This window comes from Lolium rigidum, chromosome 5, assembly GCF_022539505.1.
Source record: "Lolium rigidum isolate FL_2022 chromosome 5, APGP_CSIRO_Lrig_0.1, whole genome shotgun sequence".
NCBI lineage: Eukaryota > Viridiplantae > Streptophyta > Magnoliopsida > Poales > Poaceae > Lolium > Lolium rigidum.
The window spans coordinates 2,834,877-2,843,635 of NC_061512.1; the positions used below are offsets into that span (position 1 = coordinate 2,834,877).

General features: G+C 42.2%; 1 long non-coding RNA gene across 1 annotated transcript; it reads left to right on the forward strand.

The window, feature by feature from the left end:
* The first annotated feature begins 1,958 nt into the window (after positions 1-1,958).
* LOC124652186 lies at positions 1,959-2,462 on the forward strand. Its single transcript, XR_006987628.1, has 3 exons — positions 1,959-2,023; positions 2,151-2,220; positions 2,418-2,462. It is a non-coding gene; the product is annotated as an uncharacterized LOC124652186 (long non-coding RNA).
* Positions 2,463-8,759: the final 6,297 nt, after the last annotated feature.

Consider the following 8,759-nt stretch of genomic DNA (forward strand, 5'->3'; position numbering starts at 1 on the left):
CACTAGGGATAAGGTGAATATATGTGCTATGTTTATCATGTGACATTATGGCAATCTTGTTAGTTCAAGGTAGCATATTTGATATTCAAACATTATGCCATATTTCTTAAGGCTATATTCCGTTGATTCTTAATTCAAAATTGCTTGGAGTTTTCCCTTTCTTGAGGAGTATAGGAGGGGTGTATTGCATCATCTCTATGTTATGATGTAATGCCCATATGAACGCTTATCAAACACATACTAAAGTTCCACCAATATTATGTCATTGATGAATTATTAGTGTCCAATACAACTTAAAAAATAGACGAAGCCATGCTTAATTATTGTGAAAATTTTAGCAACGAGCATCCTCAATAGGAAGAGTAAAAAAGTAAGAGAAAAAAGAGTTGTGAAAAAAGAGAGTGGTAAAAAAAAGAGTATGGGAAAAAAGTGAGAGAGAGTTAGAGAGGATGTTCAACGTCTGTTGTTCATGTTGTCCCGGTATGGGTGGCCTATAGTTGAGATACACATATCCTTTGATCCTTTGTACAGGCGGCATGAAAGTACCCCAATGCGATACTTGGTTGAAACATGTGTGTTGAAAGGTCTTGGTAACCCGAAGTTGTGAAACGAGAGGTGTAGTCCTTGGCATTCAAGAAAATAAGGCAACAATTACTCGTAAGAGGTCAAACTCATGACACATAGATATCTTTATACATGATATACTTGGTACCCCATCTTTATTATTATTATTGACATGAATTGCATAGCTCAAAACCATGTTTTATGCTCTCTACTATTTATTCTATTGGAGGTTCACCACATACATTTCCTGTTTACTTTCTTGTGTTCAAGAGTCAAAAGAACTAAAAAGAGAGGACACAGAGTCTTCCAACAATACTGTAGGATTCTCCTAAGCATGCTTTATGATTCATATTACGTAGCTATTATTCATGTTTCTTACAATGCTATTTACTATTAGGCATGCTTTGTAGAATGTAAGAGTTATCACTTGATGAGTTCATATTACTTATTGTCATTATTTATTGACTGAACCTTGTGATACTTTGCATGATAATTTAGAAGCTATATATTATAAACTCCAAAGTTCATATTATTTTTATCACCTTTATGCTCGGGACGAGCATAGGTTAAGCTTGGGGATGTTGATGCATGTAAAATGCATACATGAACTTTGTCCTTTATCATATTGAATTTCCACATATATGCAACATATTAGTTAACAGTATAATGGAACCACCTAGGAGCCTCCACAGCGTTTTGGAGTTCTTGGCCGTCCGATCGGGCCATCTAACGGTACAGAACGAGCTTGCCCGCAGCGTTAGCTGAGTCGTTCGCTTTAAAAAAGGCTCGTTTTCATCACAGGGCTGCTACTCTCGGCATAGATTTAGACTGCACCATATTTCTTGGGCCCGAAACGCTCAAACGGGCCTAGGGTTCGGCTCCCACGTTCCCAGCCCATCCCCCACGCCGTCCTCAGCCGCCCACATCCCTCATGATTGATTGGAGTGATCCGATCTACTGTAGGATAAAACGACGGCGGCGGCGGCCACGACAACGGAAATGGCAACGGGCGGTCTCTCGCTTCGTGTTTGTGCTGTCGCAATTCCCCGCTAGCCCTCTCGGCGTACGCCTTCACTACCTCGCGCCTTACTCAAGCGACTGTGAGCGATTTGACGGCTAACCTCGGTGGCAGATTTTGATTCCACAGCGCCCCTGAAGGCTTCTGGTTCTATGCTTCATGTACGGCTCTACGGCCACGGAGGGACGGGACAGTGGGGCGCCTAACCTCCCTCTGCTGGTGCTCATCCATCGCCTCCCTTAGTTCGTATATTCTTCAGTTTGAGTTGCCCTTTTACTTCTCTCCTGATCTTCTTTGCATGTAGGTTTTCCCTGTTGTTCAACATGTGCAAGTGTAGTGTATAACATCCACGTTTTATTTAATTTTTCCAGAGCCTCCTAGGTACGTGCTGTTAGGTACTTGCATCAAGTTGTTCCACACGGTGGAGACAATGGCTCAACGGTAAGTTCTGGTTGGCTATTGTTTTCTTGTAATCTGATTCAATTGACAAAGGCCTTGGTGCCATATCTAAATACCTAAACGAAGTAACAAACTAATGAACCAGACTCGTGAACAAACTACACTACAGATAAAGTGTGCATTCTTTACAGCAGATCAGGAGGATTACAACAGATTGAGATCAATGAGTTATGGTCAAGGTAATGTGTTCTTTCTGGCCTTCTCACTTACCAGCAAGGCCAGCTATGAGAATGTTTCAAAGAAAGCAACCGACTGAATTTATTACTCTTAATGTGCTGCATAATACTCACATAATATTTCTAGACTGTATTTTACATTATCCGATATATATCTATATCTTCAGCAATGGTCACCGACTCATATTTGGTTTTTGTAGGCAATCCTCAATTCAAATTGCAAAGCAATACCGTGTAATTCCTGTCTGCATGTACACTGGACGCCATTCTGAATGCATTGACACATCACCATATATAGGACGCGTTGGTTTGGATTTTGGTGTTGAAATCAATGTTTTTTTATATAATGTGAACGGATATTTTTAATAAGTTCATAATACTATAATTCAGTATCTATAAAATAGCCACACCCCATGCACTAATCGGCTACAACTTTGCTTGTTATTTTGGCTATCTTCTAACCACTTGGTTCCTATGGTGGGAGATAGTGTGTAAGAGGTTATGAAGGGATAGTTTCAAGGAGCAACATTAAATCCATGGGCTGCAAATCTTTTTTCGTTTCCCTACATTCTGATATCTAATCTGTGGTTATAGAAATAGATTAAGTCCAGATAATCGTTTTCAGATGTACAAAAGCCTCATTTCTTCTCCTTTGGTTTTTAAATGCTTGCCAAAAGATTTTAAGGGATAAAATTGCATTAAGCGAAGTGTATCTTTCCAGGTGATACTTACTGAAGTATAGTACCAAAGTACTTCAATGATTCACTCAGGGGTGCATGCATGTGTTCCTGCTATTAGTACACCTTCATCAGTGCTTTTACTTAAATGCCATTTTAGTCAGTGTTCATGATATGTTGTGCATTTTACAGATTTTTGCCTGAGTTAAAGAATTTACAAGCTTAGTAAGCTGTATTTTGCCATTAGTAAGTTCCAATAATTTATCTTGATATAGTGCGATGGATTTATGTTAAATTATTTCACTTGTACAATATGATTACAGTCAGAGGATTCTGATGTTCTAAGTTGGACAAGCTTTTGAGGCTTCTCCTTATTAAAAGTACATTTTAAATTTGTAATGCTTCTCTTACTTGTAACAGTGAAATTTAGGTACTTATGGAGTAAAACTAATTTCTCCTGATGACTTTCTTTTCTAAATAGGTATTGAAGGATGGACAAATAAAAATTGCGTGAACGAGCAGTTTAGGGTAGAGGCGACGCGAGCTGGTGCAGCTGGCCTTTGTGCCATCTTGCCCACAGACTGGGATGTGCACTGATCTCTTGTACCAATAATCTGTAAGCCTCCTGATATCTGTATCAAACCCTTCAATGCAATGAAAAGAAACGCAATGTCATTGCGCTTTCTCGAAAAAAAAATGTTGCTATATGATCCAATGCTTCCTTACTTATACAAAAAAAAGGCTATATCATTCTACTCAGTACGTATTGTTTGTATGTTCAGAAGACACAAAAACTGACTATCTGAGACCTTTATTAATTACTTCTTCCTATAAAGGTGACAATACAATTGTTACTTTCATTGAGACACTGAGTTTGTTATTAGCTGATATAGTTTTATAGAATAAGAGCGCATATATACAAAATGTTCAAATCAGTGCTAGCATACCATTTTACACTGGTTAACGGGAAATGTTATGCATAGTTATATTTTATGAGTTGTGATATCACTTTATATTTTCTTGAAAGGTCTTATTTTTCACGAAAAGGACGGGCGCAGCAACGCGCGCTACAACGGTCTAGTATATGATGATAATATAATGTTTTACATTTATTTATGGGGATTTACCAATGATCCTCTTTATTTGGTTTATAACTCTGCATAACAGGAATTCCCTGTTTTGTGTATTTCTCACTTTCAAAGACCTATACGGAGTCAAATTGATCAGGAATTTTTGGAGCGTCATTTTTCATCGGGAGAAGCACCCTGGGACCTGGAAGCACACATGGATGGACCTGAGGCCCAAAAGACATCAGGTGGCTTTCCCAAACATGTAGGGCGCGCCACCTGTGCTCTTTCGGCCGTCGATCGCTGATACGTCTCCAACGTATCTATAATTTCTTATGTTACATGCTAGTTTTATGCCAATAGCTACATGTTTTATATGCACTTTATATCATATTATGGCATTTATTGGACTAACATATTAACAATATGCCACAGTGCCGGTTTCTGTTTATTATGTCTGTTTATTGCAGAAAAGGCCCAAAAACCAAAGTGCTCAGAAAAATCCAGAAAAATTACAGAAATTCTATTTCGCCGGAAGACCCACGGAGCCGGAAGGGCCGGGCCGGAGGAGGCCCACGACCTCCTCCCCATCCACCGGCGCGGCCGGGAGGGCGGCGCCGCCCTATGGGGTGGGCCCCTCGGGCACCCCCTCGCGCCGCCCTTTCGCCTATATTAAGCTCCTGCCCTGAAAACCCTAAAGGGATGGACGATTTCTCCATAAGAGTTTGAAAGTCCATGGAGCCCCCATGTATGGTTTTGGTAATTAATGAGAATCCCTACGGACTAATGTTTGCATTGAGTTATATTTGTAGGAGTTGTTCATAAGCAATGCTTGAACCATATGTTGGCTTCAAGATTGCAATAAGAAGCAAATGGAGAAGATCAAGTGTCAAGTATTCTCTTGAAGGTGAAGATGAAGTGAGCTCTCAAGGTTAAGTTCAAGACATCAACAAAATGAAGTGCAAGTTCAAGATGAGCCAACTTGAAGAGATCATATGCTTGAAGGCAATGCTTGAACCGTATGTTGGATTCAAGATTGCAATAAGAAGCAAATGAAGAAGATCAAGTGTCAAGTACGTCTTGAAGATGAAGATGAAGTGAGCTCTCAAGGTTAACTTCAAGACATCAACGAAATGATGTGCAAGTTCAAGATGAGCCATCTCGAAGAGATTCTTTGCTTGACTCTTGCCATCCATATGGTGATCATGGATATGTGAAGATGCGCCGAAGAAGAAGCTCTCCAATGGTGGATTATGGGGGAGCAATCCATATGGTGATCATGTATATGTGAAGATGCACCGAAGAAGAAGCTCTCCCATGGTGGATTATGGGGGAGCAATCCACAAGACTTCGTCAAGCAAGCACAATCAAGAAAGGCGTTCCATTTTGTTGCGGTCAAGATCGTCATCATCGAGCTCAAGTGGAATGCGCAAGTATAAGGTTTGCTCTTGACAGGGTTTCTTTCTCACCGGTCTCATAGTGTAGTTGGAGACCGGTTTATAGTTTAGTTGCCGTACTATCAAGAGGGCTCTCGAGTGAGTAACTCGATCGTATCCTTCGGAGAGCTCAAACCTTTGCATCCTAGCATCATCTTTATTGGTTTTTATTTGGATCTTATCCATGTGATGTTCTAGAGCTTGTGCTTATTCTCATGATAAGCTCTAGTTCATCAAGAATGGTTTTTGCGCGGGCAACTTGTTGCATTTTCAAGGTTGGAGGTTTTACCGGTATGTCTTTTTTAGATAGGTAAAACATTTCTTCATTTATTTCTATCCTACCTTACTGGACTATTATGGTTCCCTGCATGATCTTGTAGAGCTTGTTACTAGCTTCGAAACGAGCCCAAGATCATCAAAATCGGAGTCCGGATGCAAAAGTTATTGAAGTTTTCGTGAAGCACTTTTTTGGCCGGAAGTTGGCCGGAAGTTCCGGTGACCGCCCTACTTCCGGTGAACTTCCGGAAATGACGAATCTGCACGCAGAAAGTATACCGTAAGCATTCCGGGGCGCCCTATTTCACCCGGAAGTTGGCCGGAACTTCCGGGGGGCGGAAGTTCCGCCCCAAATGACCAGAAGTTCCGGTTTTGACGAGTTTTGTGCATAACGGGCAGATTTCTCTTGCCCTATTTAAGGGGTCTTCTTCCCCAAAGTTTCCCAACCGTTTGAGCTCATTTTTGCCTCCATTGTTGACCTTCTTTGAGCTTGCTATCTCCCTCTCCCTCCCATGAATCTTGCATCTATTTGAGAGATAGATAGAGGAGATCTAGATCCACATCTTCACCAATCAAATCCCTCTCTTTGTGAGGGGAATCCACTAGATCTAGATCTTGGAGAAATTTGATGTTCCTCCTCCTATTTGTTCTTCCTCTCTTATTCCCCCAATAGCTTTTGTAGCTTTGTTGAAATTTGAGAGAGAAGTACTTGAGCATCTTTGTGGTGTTCTTGCCATTGCATTTGGTGCATCGGTTTGAGTTCTCCACGGTGATTCGTGGTGGTGAAAGCAAGAAGGTTGTTACTCTTGGGTTCTTGGAACCCTAGACGGATTCTAGGCCTTTGTGGCGATTTGTTGGGAGCCTCCAATTAAGTTGTGGATGTGTGCCCCAATCTTTGTGTAAGGCCCGGTTTCTGCCTCAAAGGAAATCCCTTAGTGGAACCGTGACCTAGGCCTTTGTGGCGAGGGTCACCGGAGAATAAGGTGAGGCGCCTTCGTGGCGTTCGGTGTGTGGTGTGAGTACCGCATCTTGGGGTGAGGCCTTTGTGGCGTTGGTGTGCATCGAGTAACCACACCTCAAGGTGAGCCTCTTGTGGCGTTCGGGAGCACTAAGCCACCGCACCTCTCCAACGGAGATTAGCACTCGCAAGAGTGTGAACTTCGGGATAAATCTTCGTCTCCCGCGTGCCTCGGTTATCTCTATACCCGAGCTCTTTACTTATGCACTTTACCTTGTGATAGCCATCGTGCTTGAAGTTATATATATCTTGCTATCACATAAGTTGCTTGTATTGCTTAGCATAAGTTATTGGTGCTCATAGGCGAACCATTGCTTAGAATAAGTTGTTGGTGCACATAGGTGAACCATAGTATATATGCTTTGGGCTTGACAAAGTAAACGCTAGTTTTATTCCGCATTTGTTAAGCTCATCTCGTAAAAGTTTAAATCGCCTATTCACCCCCCTCTAGGCGACATCCGAGTCCTTTCAGAGTTCCGTAGCTCCGCCGCCACCAAAAACCCTAATTCGGGGGGACATAAGTCTTTGTTTCGGCACCCTGCCGGGATGGGGAATTGCCCTCGGAGCCATCTCCATCGACTCCATCGCCATCTTCATCATTGTTGCTGTATCCCATGATGAGGAGGGAGTAGTTCTCCCCCGAGGCTGAGGGCTCTACCGGTAACTATGTGTTTCATCTCTCTCTCCCATGGTGTGATCTTTATGTGATCATGAGCTTTGTAATCTAGTTGAATATGTAGATGTTACTCTTGTCTATTATGCACTCTAGAGGTTACTTTAATATGAACTCCGGAGTCACTCTCCACGGTGTGATGGTGACAGTGTGCGCATCGTGTGTGATTCCTTTATGACGTTGTGGAGCTTGTTTACTCCGGCTTGAGGTGTGCCTTTGCAGCCCTACACAATGAATGGTGTTTGTTATCCAACAAGAGAGTGTTTGAGAGTAGCATTTATTTATTCAATTATGTGATCATTGTTGAGAGTGTCCACTAGTGAAAGTATGATCCCTAGGCCTTGTTTCTAAGCATTGAAACACCGTTTCCAACAAGTTCGGCTACATGTTCGCTTGCTGCCATTTTTATTTCAGATTGCAATTACTACTTATAATCATCCATATTACTTGTATTTCACTATCTCTTCGCCAAACTAGTGCACCTATACATCTGACAAGTGTATTAGGTGTGTTGGGGACACAAGAGACTTCTTGTATCTCAATTGCAAGGTTGCTTGAGAGTGATATCTTTGACCTCTACCTCCCTGAGTTCGATAAACCTTGGGTGATTCACTTAAGGGAAACTTGTTGCTGTTCTACGAACCTCTGCTCTTGGAGGCCCAACACTGTCTACAGGAATAGAAGCGTGCGTAGACATCAATCGCCCAAATCGCGTGATCTTTTCGCCCACCAATGTATTTTGACATAATAATCACTATATATATGGGCCCGAAGAGTTCTCGGGAGGAGAGCGCCATAGAAATATAGAAACACGAAAACAGAGGCTGCAATAGAGAACATTGGAGGGGGAAACTCCGTCGGGATCACCGCCGGAGGGATCTCCACCTTCTCCAACGTCTTCATCATCATCACCATGATCAAGGGAGAGTAGTCCACCTCTGGACTACGAGTTTGTGGTAGTAGCTTGATCTATTTCTCTCATGTTCTTCATAGTTCTTAGTGTCATATGAGCTGCCTCACGTGATTATGACCATATTTGTAATACCGATGTGGTGGATCCTTATTCTATGATATTGTGCTATGAGATCTGACTGTATTATGTATAATATATATTGATAGATGCATATTATGTACCCCTGTTGACGTCAGAAACCCACTGGCGGGCAGAGACAGGCAACACAGTAGAGCCGGGAACAACTAGGGCTGCGGCTGGCCCCAGTCCCTCAGAGCGACGGCCCGCAAAGCCTCCTGGTCACACGTCCGATGCTATTGCAAGGGCGTGCCATGATACGTCCAAAACGTATCTACTTTCCCGAACACTTTTGCTATTGTTTTGCCTCTAATTTGTGTATTTTGGATGCAACTAACACGGACTAACGCTGTTTTCAGCAGAAC